The 20,497-nt window shown below is 36.7% G+C and overlaps 1 protein-coding gene across 1 annotated transcript in view; it reads left to right on the top strand.

The window, feature by feature from the left end:
* Positions 1-4,362: 4,362 nt before the first annotated feature.
* The window catches only part of LOC143235359 (putative polypeptide N-acetylgalactosaminyltransferase 9), a 100,087-nt gene continuing 83,952 nt past the window's right edge, over positions 4,363-20,497 (top strand). Inside the window, exon 1 of the mRNA XM_076473445.1 lies at positions 4,363-4,488. The gene's annotated coding sequence lies outside the window, so the exon portion shown is untranslated. The remainder of the gene's footprint in view (positions 4,489-20,497) is intronic.

A 20,497-nucleotide genomic window follows, 5' to 3' on the forward strand; every position in this document is an offset into this window, starting at 1 on the left:
GTCGTCAGTTGACGTGGAAGGACGTCCAGGACGCTCATCATCTTCAATGGACTGTCGACCATCCTTAAAACGTTCATGCCACTTGAAACATGCCGTACGCTTCATAGCAACATCACCGTAAGCCGTGTTAAGCATAGCAAAAGTATCAGTCGCAGATTTTCCAAGTTTAACACAAAATTTCACAGCAAGTCGTTGCTCCTTCAGGTCATTCATTCTGAAATCCGCCAAACGAAAAAATCGCACTTCACTTAAAACCGCGTAGCTAATATACAAATGAAGATATCTGCAATCGAGAAATGGCGTCGTAATCAGCTGATCTGTGCGAACCTAGCGACACCAAGCGGATTCCCTGGAGCCAACTGGAGCCGCTCAATTCAAACAGTCCGCGTATTTTTTGAACAGACCTCGTACACTGTTGGTAATATAGAATAAATTAGAATAAATACATACAATAAAGTTACTATAGAATAGACGAAGCTGATGTGTGTGTGTGTGTTTTTTTCGTATAGCAAAGCCACATGAGGCTATCTGCTGAGACCAAAGCTGTGATGTGTGTGATAGACACATCAAATTAGTCTATTCTATATTACAGTGTAATATTCCATAGTTAATTGCTTTCAGAGGGAAAATGCTGATGGAGTGTTAGTTACATCAGTCTCGTTTCGTATCCTGTTTTTCTTAACTTTGATATAATGGAGAAAAATTGTTACTTAGTTAAAGGGCGGAAGAAAAAAAATCAAGAACACCATCAAAATATCTGATAAATTTCTAAACTACGAGTCTATCGTAATATTGTGCTTAGAATGTAATATAATCCAAAGTGTCATCAGAATACGTGGCGTGCTTTTCCATCTATTATTCAAACTACGTAAAGTATACCTTACTTTAGGTTATCAAATGTAAACTCTTGGAATATATGAGACAGCTGAAATATAAGATTTAATGGATTTTTTTCCTGACAGCGTTTTATTTTGAAACAAGAATTATAATATTGAGGTTCTCAGTTTTCTTTATACCATCGTTGTTTGGAAAACAAAATCAGCAAATTTGTGTTTGTGCCTAAATTTTTTTTATATAAAGGACCATTAATGGTCGGTATTTAAGTTAATAAAATATACTAAATTAATATCCTGTTTCTAAGAGAGTAGCAATGACCTGTCCATTATGCAACAACAACAAAAAAAAGTATGCTGTTTCTATCCACTAAACTTGTAATGTTCTGTCCAGTGTTTTGTTGAATCAAACCTATAATGAAACATTAGTGTTTATATCCACTAAACTTACAATATTCTGTCCAGTGTTTTGTCATATCAAACCTATAATGAAAGATTGCTTTAGATGTTTATATCCACTTAACTTAGAATGTTCTGTCCAGTGTTTTGTTGTGTCAAATCTATAATGAAAGATTATTTTAGATGTTTATATCCACTAAACTTATAATGTTTCTCCAGTGTTTTGTTGTATCAAACCTATAATGAAAGATTAGTGTTTATATTCACTAAACTTACAATGTTTTCTCCAGTGTTTTGTTGTATCAAACCTATAATGAAAGATAAGTGTTTATATCCACTAAACTTACAATGTTCTCTCCAGTGTTTCATTGTAACAAACCTATAATGAAATATTCCTTTAGATGTTTATATCCACTAAACTTACAATGTTCTGTCCAGTGTCTTGTTGTATCAAACTAGATTTATTATATCTATACTTTACGTTTTACAAATTTTGCTGTTCAATCTATTGTTGTTCTGTGAAAATTCAGAGTATATATTCTATTTATGAAATGAGTTGATTCATGAAATAGTTTGTCTGTAACTTTTCTTTTCAACTAAATAAACATTCTATCACACAGATCTTTGTCTAACAATCATTTCAGTCCACAAGGTTTATAATCAGACAGTCTAACATTCAGGCCCACTAAAACTGTTGTTGCTAACACTCGGTACTGTTTCAAAGGACACGATCTTATCCATCATGTCTATAATTTGACTGTATGCTATGCTGATTTACACTATTTATGTTAGTTTGGTCTAATGATCCAAGAAGCATATATTCTTACAATATTCTGTCTCGTGTCAAAATCTCACTAAACAATTGAACAAATCAGAAACTCTGGTGATCAACCTTGTCCTTTTTCTATCATTCCTTGTTTTAATTAACTAAATTATAATCTGTAATCCCTTGTTTTCAACTCGCCAAGTCTATAATCCATCATCTTTAGATCTTGATTCACCAAGACTATAAGTTATCATCCTTCTATTTTGATTCACCATGTCTATAATCTAATATCCTTTAATTTGGATTTCTTACTGTTACACATTGTCTTTCTGTTTTGAATCAACAAACTGTTCCCAATGTACAATATACAATTATAAACTAATAGGATTTATATTCTTGTACTATTTCCTTCTGATTCAAACAGAATGATTACAGGTTATAACTCTGATAAGCCCACACTAACTAATGGTAGGTCACAGACCTGATGAAGCAAAAGACAAAATCTTTAATAATAACATATTTAGGATCATGCTCTAATATATTCCACTTTAATACAACAGTTTATTATGGTAACCACATTTTATCCTTTACCACCATGTATGTTTGTCTAACTACTTTTTTTTTAATGTCAATAAATCAAGATTAGATCTGACACATTTGTGTCCCATCTTTAATTCATTCTGTTCCATCAGGTTTGTACTTATATTTCTTTTTAAATTAACAGGAAATATAATTTGAAAATCCAAATTTTAGTTGCTTAGATAATATTGTGCAGGTTTGGTAGAACGTCAGACATTTGTTACATCAACGTTACTGAAAGATCTAAGTTTTAGTTGCTAAAATCATATTGTGTAAGTGTAGTAGAATATCGGACTGTCATGAAATTAAAAATACCGAGAAAGCAGCTCAGTTTAAACTAATATCCTTCAATTCCAGAATGAATCAGTTTAGGTTTAGTTCCTATCTGATGCCAAAAGGATGTCCTTGAACCAGTAAAAGAACTAAACAAAAATACGTTGACCGACCTTGACTCACAAAGAAGGCATTATTACAAGTTATTATAACTACAGATGCTCTACAAATGAAACATATATATTTTATTTAGGTTCTATAACGCACGTGCCAGTTACACTGAGACTCACAACGTTTCGAAGCCTTTTTTTTTTACTTCAGTTCTTTTGATGAGGACAAAATGGTTGAACAATTTTTTTTCTATTCAAATTACGCGAAGCAAGAAAGAAAAATACCAAACTGTAAACGTTTTTGTAGCTTTAAGAAACGCGTTCTTAGCTCATAGAAACACAAAATATAATTTCTCAGTTACGCACCTGGTGTCTCTTTCTACAATCTGTAAATTCCAGATAGTAGAAATTCGTGCAAAAACTTTAAAATATTAAAGTCGTTAAGCTAATAAAGCTAAAGCAGTTGAAAAACAGGGTTCTAATAAGGCCAGTCTTATCTGAAATAACACTATGCATGTTATATAAGAGAATTATTTGAGTACTGTTTAACCACAGAGGTTAAGCTGAATTCGATTCTCATTAGTTATCCCAAAATGTCTTAAGTAAAATAGATATGTTTGTCTATTTGTGGTTATGTAGAAAACTACACAATGGACTGCTTGTGATGTGCCTATCACGGCTATGCAACAGCAGTTTTTAACTTACTACTCTTCCACTGTGTTTATGTGCATAAAAATATATTAATTTCATCAGTAAAACCTATAGAAGTTACGTTCACAAATGTTGTGCAAATTTATACGAACTGGATGTTTTTCAATAGAAGTGAATAAAAGCCCCACTACCCGAGCGCTTTACAACGATCCCGCAACTGAAAGGGCGAGCATGTTCGATGACGGAGATTTCAACCCAGGATCCCAGATCACGAATTGAGTACTCTAACCGTCAGGCCGTGCCAGGCCCGAGATTTTTATATTGCATTATTATCAGGCCCGGCATGACCAGGTGGTTAAGGCACTCGAAGTCGAGTGCCTTAACCACCTGGCCGAAATGTGAGGGAATCAAATTACCTCGTGTACTTCGCCCCAGATTACTGAGTTAAATTGTTCAACAAGAAAGTTTATGACATCTAATCTGGCGAAACAAAAAAGGTTCTTTAGGTCTGTTTGATATGATGAGAAATGTAACAGAACACCATCCTTCGCGGCGTCTCACCATATTTCTGTTTTTTTTCTGCTTTTTATTTCTCCTTGTATACCCTTGGAATATTGATTTAAAAAATGAACACATGTATTCAAACTGTGTAGACAAATACATAAAAAAAGGTAGATTTGAATCTATTAGCTTTCCTTCTTTCTACAAGACTTTTAATCGGATTAAGGCTGTTGGTATGACTCCAAACGTCGCATGTTGGCTTCCCTGCAGCTCACGACAACAGGCTGCTCTGCATTTTCGAGAAGCCTCCAGCGTCGTCTCTGGATTATAGGAAATTCTGTTACTCCTGTATACTGGTGGTTCCTTTCCTACCCAAGTAAGTCTAATAAAATAAATCATTTTTTCTCTAGGAAAAGTTTGTTTTCGAATTTCGCGAAAGGTTTTTGATAGCTATCTGCATTAGATAGCCTCTAATTTAAATTCTACATCTCTTTTAAATTCTACAACTCTCTTTACTAATGAACAAGTGGGGCCGACCGTAACATTATAATTCGTCCATAGCTGAAAATGCGAGCATATTCGAGGATGGGGTTCAAACCCGCGACACCCATTTCTGATCGTTACATTAGTCTCACTTGATTGTAGTTGGATAGAGGGCGCTGAATAATTCGTTTGTTTGTTTGTTTTGAATTCCGCACAAAGCTACTCGAGGGCTATCTGTGCTAGCCGTCCCTAATTTAGCAGTGTAAGACTAGAAGGAAGGCAGCTAGTCATCACCACCCACCGCCAACTCTTGGGTTACTCTTTTACCAACGAATAGTGGGATTGATCGTCACATTATAATGCCCCCACGGCTGAAAGGGCGAGAATGTTTGGCGCGACGGGGATGCGAAACCGCGACCCTCAGATTACGAGTCGCACGCCTTAACACGCTTGGCCATGCCGGGCCCAATAGCCTTAGTAGCTTTAACTTCAATATGATTACCTTCTCTATTTCTTTCTGTATACGTCAATTATTATCAGAATTAGTAATTTATTTTCCTATCAATGGACAACAACACACTAAAGAAAATTAGCATATATATATATACACAGACATATATAACATGATTTATGTATCAGTTCAATGATCATTTCATAACGTTTAAGCAACCCCTGTTAGAAGAATAAATTAATGACATTTAAAAAATAAGGTTTACAGTTTGTACTTGAAATAAAGTACAACCCCTCCTAACGAATCAGCAGCAAGTATACATGTTTACAACGCTAAAATTTGAGTTTCAATACCCAGGTACACAAAGCAAGATAGACCCTTGTGGTGCTTTGGGCTTAACAATAAGTTACCAAACATTCTAAATATGAAGATAATTTTTTCCCTTAAGTTCAGGTGTCCATACCTTAGGTCCTCTGGTAGAACAGCGTTAATTGGTTGTTTTATTATTGTTGTTTTAGTTACGTTTATAAAAATCAGGAACTCGAAAATAAAATTTATTACACCTTACAATATCTGAGTTTAACAACGTTAAGTGGGCATATTTACAACGCTAAAATCTAGGATTCGATTCCCGAGATGGACACAGAAGACAGAGAGCCAAGTGTGGCTTTGCTTTAAAACAAACAATACCTGGTTCTGAATAAAGCTTTAAGTTATCGATGACGAACCAATATTAATGTTCTAGGGAGAAAACACCTATCTCTATTTTAAGAACTTAAATGTTCATTTTTTAAGAAGTATTAGTTTAGTTTGAATTTCGCGCAAGGCTACACGAGGGGTATCTGTGCTAGCCGTCCCTAATTTAGCAGTGTAAGTCTAGAGGGAAGGCAGCTAGTTATCACCATCCACTGCTAACTCTTGGACTACTCTTTTACCAACTGATAGTGAGATAGACCGTAACATTATAACAACCCCACGGCTGAAAGGGCGAGCATGTTTGGTGCGACGGGGATTCGAACCCTCAACCCTGGGATTATGAGTTGAGTACCTTAACCACCTGGCCATGCCGGGCCTTTAAGAAGTAGATAAACTATGAATAGATTTTCAATTATATTTAGGGGCTAACGCCTCTGACAAGGGCTTAAAAGCTATTCACAAGGAGGCTTTCAGAATATGATTGATTAGAAGTGCAGTTTTATGAATATTTCAGTGAATAATACACTCGAGCTTCGGTTTGTAGTGACAGGATGGGATCAGAATCGTGCAGGTTGGGCTTTCTACAAGTCTTTCATAGACTGTGTCTTCTCACTAAAACAACTTCGTTCTCACATGATGAATTGTGTATGACAAATAGTACAATACACAGGACTAGGCGCGCATGCGTAGCTTTAACGCCGAGAAATATTTCAAAATTTTAAAGGTGCGCCACGCTCTATTGTCCGTGTAAATTCGATTATAAACAACTCAACGTTATACTTGCAGTCAGCGCCCCTGAAGTGTGAATAACGTGATTCAAGGTTCGTGACCCGTTGCTCCATGGGTGTGATACAATTGAAAAAAATTCAACTTCAGTTATTCCGCCAACCAAGAGCTGGCGGCATACTGCATTATGAAATGTATACTATGTTACAAAACACGTGCTACAATGTGCTTCATTGAAGTTACAAGGTATCTGCTGCGATTTACTACAAAATGCACGTTACGGTGTGCTACAAATTACGTCTTATAATACTTTAAAGAAAAGTGTTAGGATAAGAGAATATTCTATTATTCTTTCCATTGTATAGGGTTATTTATTCCATGCTATTACAGAATGAATACTTCAACACTGTGGTGGTGCTTTACTGATCCCGGTTGATAACTGAATGAGGCAGGGTTTGAATATTTATGATTCTTTAGAATTACCACATACCTGTTCTAATGGCATGTCATAAGGGTTATGCTTAAATGAACATACTGATGAAATTTAGGATCTGAAATAACTGTTGTGGTACCCCATGCAGTCTTAACTATGTAGAAAGAAGCTAGGAAGGTACTATTATATGGTACTGGTGTGTAGTATCAGTATATGCTAGAAGAAATCAAGTTTCCAGCACTCCACAAATAAACCTTGATAAAAACAGTGTTTAACACTATATATTAACAATATATACTAAGTTATGTTGTCATACCACGGCCTAGAAAAGCATACAGAATTTTAAGTAGAGCGAAGAGTTCGTATAGAAGCTTTATGATGCTGGTTGGACTCTCCAACAAATTGTTGCAGACGTGAAATGCTCTCCAAACATTGTCAACTACACAATAGATCGTGAGACTGAGACAGGTAAATCTGAAAATGGGGAAGTAAGAGACAGAACATCCAAACTGAGTGGTACTGATGTTAAGTATCTTTGTTTATGTCACCATCAGGACAGAAGGAAGACTGTCACTGATATCAAGCATGAGATAAACAACCATGTACCAGATGACAGAAAAGTGTCCAAACCTACAGTATCAAGATGACTCAAAGAGAATGAAATATATTAATGTGTAACAGTTTAAAAATCCTTTCCTTCGATGTCCGGATGTTGTCAAGAAACTGAAATGTGCTAAAAAGTACACAAACTGGAGTGTTTATGATTATAAAAGAGTGGTATGGACGGATGAATCTAAGTTTGGAATATTTGATTCAAAGTGTAGGTGTTATGTGTTCGGCGGAAGAAATGTGAAATATATTTATCTCAATGCATATCACCTACTGTGAAGTATGGGGGAGGCAGTCTGATGGTTTGGGGATGTGTTTTTGTTGCAAAATAGATGAAATAATGAACCAGAACAAGTAACATCAGATATTACTCCATCATGATATACCAGTTGTTTGTGTATTATTGGTAAAGGATTCTATTACCAAGAAGATAATGACCTCAAACATTCATCCAATCAATGTAGAAATTACTTAGCTAAGAAAGAAGCTGCTGGAATCATTCAAATGGTTCCCACAGAACTCCGATCTCAACCTAATGAAACAAATCTGGGATTTGATAAATCAGAAACTTGACAAACCAAAGGTTACTTTCAAAGAACTTTATGGGAGTGTATTTAGAGACATTTGGAATAAAATCCCAAAGGATATTTTGATTAAATATATTACAATAATGCCTGAAAGAGTGTCTGCAGTTATTAAAGCAAAATGGAGAAACATAAAATATTAACTGTTTGCTGAACTCAACCACTTCCACTGAATTTCTGTTCTACTAATAATGGAAATTAATTATGTTTATGTTTCACCTGTGGTTTACCTTCCATTGTTCTTTGAAAGTAACCTGAGATATAATGTTTAACTTTGACCTAGCACCTTCGCACATTACTGTACTTGAAACAATGTGCTGGAGTGATGTCACAAAGTGCGTCTTACAGTGTGCTACAATCTACATGTAAAGTGTGCGTAGATTTAGTCGTTATCAGTTAGTAACCATCGAGGGTACGTAACGTTGACAACAACATAAGAATGTGGAAATTTTATTTCAAAAATGAACTTGAATTTCTGAAGGTTGAAAACCGCAATACATCCAAGGTAAGTTCTCTACTGACTCTACTTTGGGGCCAAGCGTGTTAGGGCGTGCGACTCGTAATCTGAGGGTCGCGGGTTCGCATCCCCGTCGCGCCAAACGTGCTCGCCCTTTCAGCCGTGGGGGCGTTACAATGTGACGGTCAATCCCACTATTCGTTGGTAAAAGAGTAGCCCAAGAGTTGGCGGTGGGTGGTGATGACTAGCTGCCTTCCCTCTAGTCTTACACTGCTAAATTAGGGACGGCTAGCACAGATAGCCCTCGAGTAGCTTTGTGCGAAATTCAAAACAAACAAACAAACAAACAAAAGACTCTACTTTGTAAACTATGTAATCACAATGGCGTAATCAATGTATTAGCCTCAGAAAAATGAACAAATTATATAGGCATGCATCGATATTATGCATTTATGACAAAGTTCCTAAGGTTGTCTGTCGCCGTTTATGAATTTTAACTATTAACCAGAAAGACAGTGACTGCCCCCATCCCTGCCGAGGGACTGATGACTGCTCTCATGACGCACCCACAGTTTAAAATGAGAGGGAAAAGGATATACTACATTATCGTGGCAGATGCTTAGTTTGAAGAGAGGGAAGCCAGGAGATTCCCTCCCCAAGAGTCTCAAGAACTCTTGTTCCTCTGCAGTCCTATCAGAGGTGACTTGCTCTGTTGTTTTGGTGATGTTTTGTTAGTCTGTGAAATATCCTGACCGGCTGTCTTGAAACGGCAGCAGGTGTCTCTATAGGAAGGGATCAGAGCTGTTTAAATTTTGAATATAATTAATCTGGAATTTTAGATACAGGATACTAGGTTGGCACCTTTTCAGGATTGATTTAAAATCGATATTCTGTGTTATATGTATATAAATGTAAGGATACATTCATGATGTTCTGAAAACATGTAGGTCCAAGAAGTCTTGATAAAAATGAAATAGAAACTTTCAAAAGGTGGACCTTTCTTCTTCATGTTTGCTACTGAAGAATAAAGATCCATCTATCGAAAGCGCTCGGGTTATAGAGTATCTGTTTTAATGTAATGATACATATTCTACTGTAAAAACGAGGCAAATTACATTTAAGTGTAGCTACGCGCATGAAAATAGTACGAGCTAAAACTATTTTTCTTTGAAAGTTTATATTTAAAATAAAACCGAAGAATGAAGAACTAAAGTATATGAACTAACGGCTATAACCGCATTACGTCCATCGCTCTACACAGTATGTCCCAGTTAGTTAACAAAGGGTAAACAATTCCTTCTGGTAAAGCGACCTCTATGTGAATATACAGGATATGTAGTGCGCATCAATGAAAGGCTGGATTTAGTTCTAGCGGAAATATGAGTAAGTCAGTTGTGCGAGAAACCTGTTAACACTTCAGAAGATATGCACATACAGTGACGAGAGTTTAGCTATTCACGCTGTGTTTGAATATATAGAGAAATGTTGAGAGATAATCAAGATAGGCCTAAGCCAAACTAACTAAGTTATGTGAATAGGAAATTTGGTTCGTAAAGTACACGAAGTTTCTCAACATGGTTGTTTTCCAGTAGTTTTCCGTTTGTTTTACCCCTCCCCAAGTTTCAATCAAACTAAGAATCAAAGCAAACGAAAAAAAATAAATAAATAAATACTAGAGTGAGTCTTTTTTCGTTATATCGAAAGATTATTAAATTTGCTGGATACAGTATTGAATTACCATGGTATAATGGTTACTTTCTGCCCCTTATACTCGCCTAACGAACCTTAATCACAATTACCGTTGACAATCCAGGTGGTTTTATGGTCCAGGTACTTTAGCGTTACCTGGTTACTGTTGCATTATTTCTTAGGTTATCCTTTCTGAGGTAACTCAGGCCACAGCGAGCTGTTACATTAAACCCCAGCCTCAGGACTCTTCTATCTCTGAAGCTGGTTCATCGGGGTCTTCGAAATAAGTCGTTTTACTAATTAACTGGACCAAAACTGTAAAGATAGGAACTTTAACTATGTATAAAATTGGCCTAATTCAAGCTTTTCGTCTGGTCTTTCTAGTGTACTATTTTTAGAAATGGCCAAATCTAAACTAGTATATTGTCTCTATCACTCGAAGAAAATATAGGAAAGTTTGTTTGTTTGAAGTTAAGCACAAAGCTGTCTGTGCTCTGCCCACTACGGGCATTGAAGACCGGTTTTTAGCGTTGTAAGTCCGCAGACATTCCGCTGTGACACTGGGAGGGCGCGCATGGGAAGTGTGGCTGATGGAAAGAATACAAGGAAGCAGCCTAAAGAAATCATATAAATTAATATACACAGATTTGTTGATGCACATTGACGTTCTGAAACATTAACAGACTGTATTTTTATGAATGAACCAACTTATCAGTTTTAAAGCCTCCGAAAAAGAATTTCATAATTATTATTAGTTTCTAACAATAATTCTTCAGAACAATTCCTGGAACACTGTACGTTGAAGTAATGTATGAAGTGATATATATGTAAACACTATATAACAAAGATTAATGTGAAGCAATTTGTAAACAGAAGCATTCATAACGAAAACGACGGTTTTTATGCTTTCTGTTTAAGATATTTCGTGCGCCCTCTAATAGATCAGCCGAAACTCTGAAGGTTATAACGCTAGATACCGGTGAGCACAGTACAATACAGATAGAGGCCTGGCATGGCCAGGTGGTTAAGGCACTCGACTCGTAATATAAGGGTCGCAGGTTCGAATCCCCGTCACACCAAACATGCTCGCCCTTTCAGCCGTAGTGAAATATAAGTGACGGTCAATCCCACTATTCATGTATCCTTTGTTATCTGTTATCTTCTTATTCACAGCTAGTATCTTTCGTTATCTACTATCTTCTTATTCACAGCTAGTATCTTTCGTTATCTACTATCTTCTTATTCACAGCTAGTATCTTTCGTTATCTACTATCTTCTTATTCACAGCTAGTATCTTTCGTTATCTACTATCTTCTTATTCACAGTTAGTATCCTTTGTTATCTACTATCTTATTAACAGCTATCTACTATCTTCTTATTCACAGCTAGTATCTTTCGTTATCTACTATCTTCTTATTCACAGCTAGTATCTTTCGTTATCTACTATCTTCTTATTCACAGCTAGTATCTTTCGTTATCTACTATCTTCTTATTCACAGTTAGTATCCTTTGTTATCTACTATCTTCTTATTCACAGCTAGTATCTTTCGTTATCTACTATCTTCTTATTCACAGTTAGTATCCTTTGTTATCTACTATCTTCTTATTCACAGCTAGTATCTTTCGTTATCTACTATCTTCTTATTCACAGCTAGTATCATTCGTTATCTACTATCTTCTTATTCACAGCTAGTATCTTTCGTTATCTACTATCTTCTTATTCACAGCTAGTATCTTTCGTTATCTACTATCTTCTTATTCACAGTTAGTATCCTTTGTTATCTACTATCTTATTAACAGCTAGTATCATTCGTTATCTACTATCTTCTTATTCACAGCTAGTATCATTCGTTATCTACTATCTTTTTATTCACAAGAAGGATCCTTCGTTATCTACTATCTTGTTATTCATAGCTAGTATCATTCGTTATCTACTATCTTTTTATTCACAAGAAGGATCCTTCGTTATTTACTATCTTGTTATTCATAGCTAGTATCATTTGTTTTCTACCAGTTTCTTATTAACAACTAATATCCTTTATTATCTACTATCGTCTTTTTCACAACTAGTATCCCTTGTTTTCGTCCAGTTTCTTATTAACATCTAGTATCCTTTTTCTTCTACCAGTTTCTTATTAACAGCTAGTATCCTTTGTTGTCTACCAGTTTCTTATTAACAGCTAGTATCCTTTTTCTTCTACCAGTTTATTATTAACATGTAGTATCCTTTGCCTTCTACCAGTTTCTTATTAACAGCTAGTATCCTTTGTTGTCTACCAGTTTCTTATTAACAGCTAGTATCCTTTGTTTTATACCAGTGTCTTATGAACAGCCAGTATCCTTTGTTTTCTACCAGCTTCTGAGTAACAGTTAGTATCCTATGTTTTCTACCAGTTTCTTATTAACATCTAGTATCCTTTTTCTTCTACCAGTTTATTATTAACAGCTAGTATCCTTTGTTGTCTACCAGTTAATTATTAACATCTAGTATCCTTTGTTGTCTACCAGTTTCTTATTAACAGCTAGTATCCTTTGTTGTCTACCATTGCACAACCTACCAGTATTTACACTTGACGCCGAACAGCCTGTGTGTCATATAGTTGAAGCTTTGATTTTCATGTTAGTTTTACTGGTTGAAATATATCTAACCACAGTGTACATGCATGGCGTTCAGTAAACAAATATTTAGCTCAGTGGCTAAAAAGCTGATTGTATACTCCTAATATTACATTCATGATGTACAGGAGAATTACATCTTATCCCCTGTATTACGTAACTTTTCTGAGGAATATATCCCGTCCCATGTACTGCCTGCGTATCGATCCTTATTGCATAAGGAAGTTTTTGCTTTCCAAAGGAAAGCAATGATATACAGTATTTTGTATGAGAGGCCAGGTATCAAAATATGTTTCAGAAGTGAAGAAAGGTATTAGGGACTGTTTTTGTAGTGAAGCTAAGTATTAGGGAGTATTTTAGGAGTAAAATCAGACATTAGGAAGTATTTTAAAAGTAAAGAGAGGTGTTTTGCAGTGTTTTAGGAGAGAAGCAGGATGTTATGGAGTGTTTTATTTCAAGATAAAAGTTATTTTATTGTGTTAATTAGCGTTGCGCTGTTTTATGTTGCTTTAACACCAACCATAGTTCCATTATATAACCAATAGATCCGCTTGAACATCTATGTCAAAGGTTAAGCCACGCATTCCGGTAAGTAGGCTTGCATATAAATGTGCCTCTTTACATGGCACGTGAAGTAAACGTATTGTGCCCCTTCACCCAGGAAGAATATATATATACGTAATCTCGGACCAGACAAGGATATAAAGTAGGTCCTTTGTTGCTGTTTAACTGTGTAAGAGATATTTAAAGATGACATACAAAGCAAGTTAAAAAGATTAAGTCCATAGTAGCAGCTTATGGGAAGCTGTAAGTTTTATTGTTACTGTACGACTGTTTACGAAATTTAACTAATTTTATTATTTTTAACACATACTTAATCACTGCCCCTTCCCCCAGTGGCACAGCAAAATGTCTGTGAACTTACAACAATAGAAACCGTGGTGGGCACAGCATAGGTCGCCCATTGTGCAGCTTAGGGCTGGATTACAAGCAAACAAAGATAACGACCAAAACAAAAGAAATTATAGGGGGCGCTTTCTCGATTGATCATTACCTTGAAAATCCATGAAATGGCGCTTTGCTTTGATGCTCGAGTGAAAACAAAGCTTACCAGTGAAGTCACACTATATTTCCCTGACTACAGTAACCTCATTAAATGGATAGGTTTTTTTAAACTTTCGTGGAAGACAGTTATTTATTTTTTGTTAGTGCATATTGTTGGTTTCCAAGTTATCTATTGTTTTGGTGTAGTGCATCAACACGTAGTCCTAGCAAGACAAGATTACCTGGATATTCCCACAAACAGTCAAATTAATGAGGAAAAAAGAAAAAAATTTTGCTATTTTTAGACTAAACATGTCGTCATATTTAATTGTACAGATAACACAGTAAACACACTGACCACCGAGAAGAGTAATCAAATAGCAAATCATGTTAAACATGTAACTCAGAACGGCTCAGAACACTTACTGTTAAGCAGAGAACAACGTTTCAACCTTCCGAGGTCATCTTCAGGATAACACCCATACCAGACGTTCTGAGATACATTTTTATTTCGAGCGAGCTTCTGATCATCAAGAATGTTAGATCTCATATTTTCCAATCGCCTGTGTAAAACCTGTCTATCTTCTAAAGCACAGATTAAGCACTTATAATGACAGATGTTTAATGTATGAAGTAGCTACAAAGAAGGAAATGATATGTATAATGTTTGTTTTGAATTTCGCGCAAAGCCACACGAGGGCTATCTGCGCTAGTCGTCCCTAATTTCGCAGTGTAAGGCTAGAGGAAAGGCAGTTAGCCATCACCACGGACCGCCAACTCTTGGGCTACTCTTTTGCCAACTGAGTGGGATTGACCGTCACTTATAACGTCTCCACGGTTAAAAAGGCAAGCGTGTTTGACGTGACAGGGTTTCGAATACGCGACACTCAGATTAATAGTAGAGCGCCCTTAACCACCTGACCTACGTATAATGAACGTGACATCTTAATGTTAACTACAGGGTGACAATTACGGAGGTTTTCCCACTGAGGCGCTGACCCCTCATGTGTTAGAGGTAGAAGAGGTTACTGCATACTGTCCTGTTCATGTTATTAGCTTTTCCTTGTTCCACCACACGGCAGTTTGTTTTCTAGCAGCCACACCACGATTACACCAGTGCTCATCTAGGGATCTGAGACCCGGGTCCTGATGAGGAAGGAGGACTGTTGATAATAGAATAAATAAGAATATTGATATGGTTGTTGAAAGTGTCACTGAAAGAAAAGATAACAATATAAGAAAATTAAAGAAATGGCGGGTGTCTATAGAATAGAGAGTGACGGGTGTCTATAGAATAGAGAGTGGTGGGTGTCTATAGAATAGAGAGCGGTGGGTGTCTATAGAATAGAGAGCGGTGGGTGTCTATAGAATAGAGAGTGACGGGTGTCTATAGAATAGAGAGTGGTGGGTGTCTATAGAATAGAGAGCGGTGGGTGTCTATAGAATAAAGAGTGACGGGTGTCTATAGAATAGAGAGTGGTGGGTGTCTATAGAATAGAGAGTGGTGGGTGTCTATAGAATAGAGAGTGGTGGGTGTCTATAGAATAGAGAGTGATGGGTGTCTATAGAATAGAGAGTGACGGGTGTCTATAGAATAGAGAGTGGTGGGTGTCTATAGAATAGAGAGCGGTGGGTGTCTATAGAATAGAGAGTGACGGGTGTCTATAGAATAAAGAGTGACGGGTGTCTATAGAATAGAGAGCGGTGGGTGTCTATAGAATAGAGAGCGGTGGGTGTCTATAGAATAAAGAGTGACGGGTGTCTATAGAATAGAGAGTGGTGGGTGTCTATAGAATAGAGAGTGACGGGTGTCTATAGAATAGAGAGTGGTGGGTGTCTATAGAATAGAGAGTGGTGGGTGTCTATAGAATAGAGAGTGACGGGTGTCTATGGAATAGAGAGTGACGGGTGTCTATAGAATAGAGAGTGACGGGTGTCTATAGAATAGAGAGTGGTGGGTGTCTATAGAATAGAGAGTGATGGGTGTATATAGAATAGAGAGTGACGGGTGTCTATAGAATAGAGAGTGGTGGGTGTCTATAGAATAGAGAGTGACGGGTGTCTATAGAATAGAGAGTGACGGGTGTCTATAGAATAGAGAGTGACGGGTGTCTATAGAATAGAGAGTGACGGGTGTCTATAGAATAGAGAGTGACGGGTGTCTATAGAATAGAGAGTGACGGGTGTCTATAGAATAGAGAGTGGTGGGTGTCTATAGAATAGAGAGTGATGGGTGTCTATAGAATAGAGAGTGACAGGTGTCTATAGAATAGAGACAGTGTCTATAGAATAGAGAGTGGTGGGTGTCTATAGAATAGAGAGTGATGGGTGTCTATGGAATAGAGAGTGACGGGTGTCTATAGAATAGAGAGTGGTGGGTGTCTATAGAATAGAGAGTGGTGGGTGTCTATAGAATAGAGAGTGATGGGTGTCTATAGAATAGAGAGTGACGGGTGTCTATAGAATAGAGAGTGGTGGGTGTCTATAGAATAGAGAGTGACGGTGTCTATAGAATAGAGTGACAGGTGTCTATAGAATAGAGAGTGACAGGTGTCTATGGAATAGAGAGTGACAGGTGTCTATAGAATAGAGAGTGACAGGTGTCTATAGAATAGAGAGTGGTGGGTGTCTATAGAATAGAGAGAGAGGTGTCTATAGAATAGAGTGTGTCTATAGAATAGAGAGTGACGGGTGTCTATAGAATAGAGAGTGGTGGGTGTCTATAGAATAGAGAGTGGTGGTGTCTATAGAATAGAGAGTGGTGGGTGTCTATAGAATAGAGAGTGACAGGTGTCTATAGAATAGAGAGTGACAGGTGTCTATAGAATAGAGTGACAGGTGTCTAGTAGAATAGAGGTGTCTATATAGAATAGAGAGTGGTGGGTGTCTATAGAATAGAGTGACGGGTGTCTATAGAATAGAGAGCGGTGGGTGTCTATAGAATAGAGAGTGGCAGGTGTCTATAGAATAGAGAGTGGCAGGTGTCTATAGAATAGAGAGTGACGGGTGTCTATAGAATAGAGAGTGGCAGGTGTCTATAGAATAGAGAGTGACGGGTGTCTATAGAATAGAGAGTGACGGGTGTCTATAGAATAGAGAGTGGTGGGTGTCTATAGAATAGAGAGTGGTGGGTGTCTATAGAATAGAGAGTGACGGGTGTCTATAGAATAGAGAGTGGTGGGTGTCTATAGAATAGAGAGTGGCGGGTGTCTATAGAATAGAGAGTGGCAGGTGTCTATAGAATAGAGAGTGGTGGGTGTCTATAGAATAGAGAGTGACGGGTGTCTATGGAATAGAGAGTGACGGGTGTCTATAGAATAGAGAGTGAAAGGTAAAAGAAACGAGGCTGAGGTGGTTTAATCACGTGGAGAGAAGAGTAGAAGGACAGGTTACTAGGAGAACATTATACTTGTCGGTAGTCAGCAAGAAACAGGCCTTACTTTCTGTAAGGATAGGATCAAAGAAGACACGGGTGAAAAAAGAATCGCAGAAGACTTGGCAATGAATAAACAGTGTAGAAGGAGGGCAACAAGTGAGAAGGACGGTGACTTTTGCTAGATGGAAAACCCGAAAAAAAACAACAAAGGGAAGACTCACTCTCTCTGAATGTCCATGAACACCTTTCATAAGCGGTGCCAAATTTGATATAGGAGTTTCTGTTACAAGCTTATAAATGCCCCTATAACAAATCCGGCGCAATTTTCATGAGGATATCGACCCGTTCTCTGATGATCTTCATCGACATTCATAGGAAGTCAGATCTTAATAAGATATGTATACATAAGTGCATGTGATTTTAAAACTTTATTGGCACAGTGGTTTATTTATAATAAAAACATATCTGGACTATTCTTAATGTATCATGCTTTTCTAAATAATAAGGACCTCGCCATTAGATTTCAAACAGTTTCTAACACTTTCTCTTTCGTTAGCTGTTAGTAGACTTGGAAAATGTTCTCTTTAATTTCTAGCCTCTGATAGGTTTCTAAGACATTCGTGAAATATGACAATAAAAAAACAAACAAAACAACAACAACAACAACGACAAAAAAAAAAGACAGGATATATATGAACATCATACTGGTAATTTAAGAAAGACGTGACAATATTCTAATGGTGATTAATTACGCTTTGAAATTATTTTTTGTAATATTATTAGAAAACTATTCCTCAAGTAAATTGAGAAAGTGACACTTAGAAATACGACTCTTATTTAAGTTGGTAATTTAAAATAAATAAACTAAAGATTCGATTCTCTTTGGTGTATCTTTGTGTCAATACAAACAAATAGAATATTTATTCATTTGCCTTCCCAGGTAACTCAGCAGTAAGCATCAGCGCTAATGATCCTAATATTTAGGTTTCGTTACCCGTGGTGGGCACAGTTCAGATAGCCCACTGTGTAGTTTTGTGAAGTAGGCTAACACACGTTAGTGACTCTAAAAGGAAACCCATACTTTGTATTTTGCAGAATTTCTCTGGTTTCCTTCATAGCATACATATTGAAATGTGTTTTGTTTTTAAATTTCGCGCAAAGCTACACGAGGGCTATCTGCGCTAGCCGTCCCTAATTTAACAGTGTAAGGCTAAAGGGAAGGCAGCTAGTCAACACCACCCACCGCCAACTCTTGGGCTACTCTTTTACCAACGAATAATGGAATTGACCATAACTTTATAACGCCACCACTGCTGAAAGAGCAAGCATGTTTGGTGCGACGGGGACTAGAGCCCGCAACCCTCGGATTACAAGTCGAGTGCCTTAACCACCTGGCTATGCCAGGCTTCTTCTTAGGTCATCTTCAGGTTAACAGAGTTTACAACTGACCGTTGCCTGGTACATGTCCTAGAGATGAGAGTGTAAACGGGTAAGGAATTTGTAGGGGGCGTTGCAGTAGATTTTAGGTTATTAATCAGTATAGGTATAAAGGTTTTCCTTTATATTAGTTTAATTTTGGTTTTAGTTGCTGTATAAGTAGGGCTTCTTTGATTCTGCGTTTGTTTATATTTGTTTTCCTACTTAGTATCCGGGTGTTTTCTATGGTTATGTTGTGGTTATTTGATTTGCAGTGTTTAAAAATATGTGAAAGTGTTGTTTTTTTTTGTTCTTTACATCTGGTTTCCATTTTTTGCTTGTTTCTCCAACAAAACAAAACTCAACATATTAAGAAACTAAATAAACACAACCACAAAACTATGTTCACCCGATCAATGAAATCAACAAAATAAAACACTTCATAAACGTCAACAAATTTCCTCAAAAAAACCGTTAAAAAATTACCTAGACCAACAACAAACAAACAATAATAAATCCCAAGATACAACAAACTACAAAACCTTACACTGCTGTATACCATATGTTCCCGACATTAGCAAAGATATAAGCAACATTTGGAAAAACACAAAACAAAACACAACATTCCAGTAAACACCAAATTTACTCAAAAAACATGTACAAAGCTAAAGTCCATACTATGTAAAAACTACACTGACAAACACAACACCAACATTATTTATAAAATAATGTGCGACAACTGTCGACAACTTGGAGAAATAAGCAAGAAAACGGCCCCTTGGTGAACTCAGCGGATGTAGCTTTGATATAAGAAAAGCACACACACACACACATGAAAATGGAAACCAGATTAAAAGAACAACAACAAAAAACACCTTCACACGTTTTTGAACACTGCAAATGAAATAACCACAACATGAACATAGAAAACACCCAGATATTAAGTAGGGAAAAAAATATAAACAAACGCAAAATCAAAGAAGCTTTACTTATACAACAACTTAAACCAATATAAAGGAACACCTTTATACCTATACTAATTAATAACATAACATATACTACAATGCCCCCTACAAATCCCTTACCTGTTTATACTCTCACCCCTAAGACATGCACCATGCAACGGTCAGTTGTAAACCATCTTTGTTAACCTGAAGATGACCTGAGAAGGTCTAAACATTGTTCTCTATTTTAATAAAAGTTTTAATGCCCATACCAGCCATCTTGAGATACAAGCTCCAAAGCGTTTTTCTCATTTTAATTATTTTGATAGAAAATACTTTTTGCCACATTATGTTTCAACTGCAAATTAATACATGATTGTGTTATTCAGTTGAGAATTCTGTTGCTTGTTTGTGTTTGTTTAGGAATTTCGCACAAAGCTAGAATTCTGTTGCAATAGAAAATAATACAATCGTACCAACTTTGACGAACCTGCAATCACTTGAATATTAGTTAATTTTCCCAGCAACTGGCTTGAATAAGACTTTGCTTTAAACGCTCATTATTAATTTAATGCCAGTTTTACTATAGTTTCAACCTATTACACGGTTGTTTTAATTGTTTTTGTCACAACGTACGTAATAAAAAGACATACCTTCGTGTATATGTACATATATATGTTTGTGTGTGTGACTCAGGAACTTTAGTAATGTTTGCACTTTCTTCACGTTTCTGAAAAAAATTCTATGGTTCTATTGGAGTTATGTGCAACAGTCATTAGTTTCTCCATGTCAGGTGTCACGGCTGAGGGAGGTGGGACGAGCAGGGAAGCGTTCGGCCGTGACACGAAGGTTCCACCAAAC

The sequence above is a fragment of the Tachypleus tridentatus genome, chromosome 12, assembly GCF_004210375.1.
Source record: "Tachypleus tridentatus isolate NWPU-2018 chromosome 12, ASM421037v1, whole genome shotgun sequence".
Taxonomy (NCBI): Eukaryota; Metazoa; Arthropoda; class Merostomata; order Xiphosura; family Limulidae; genus Tachypleus; species Tachypleus tridentatus.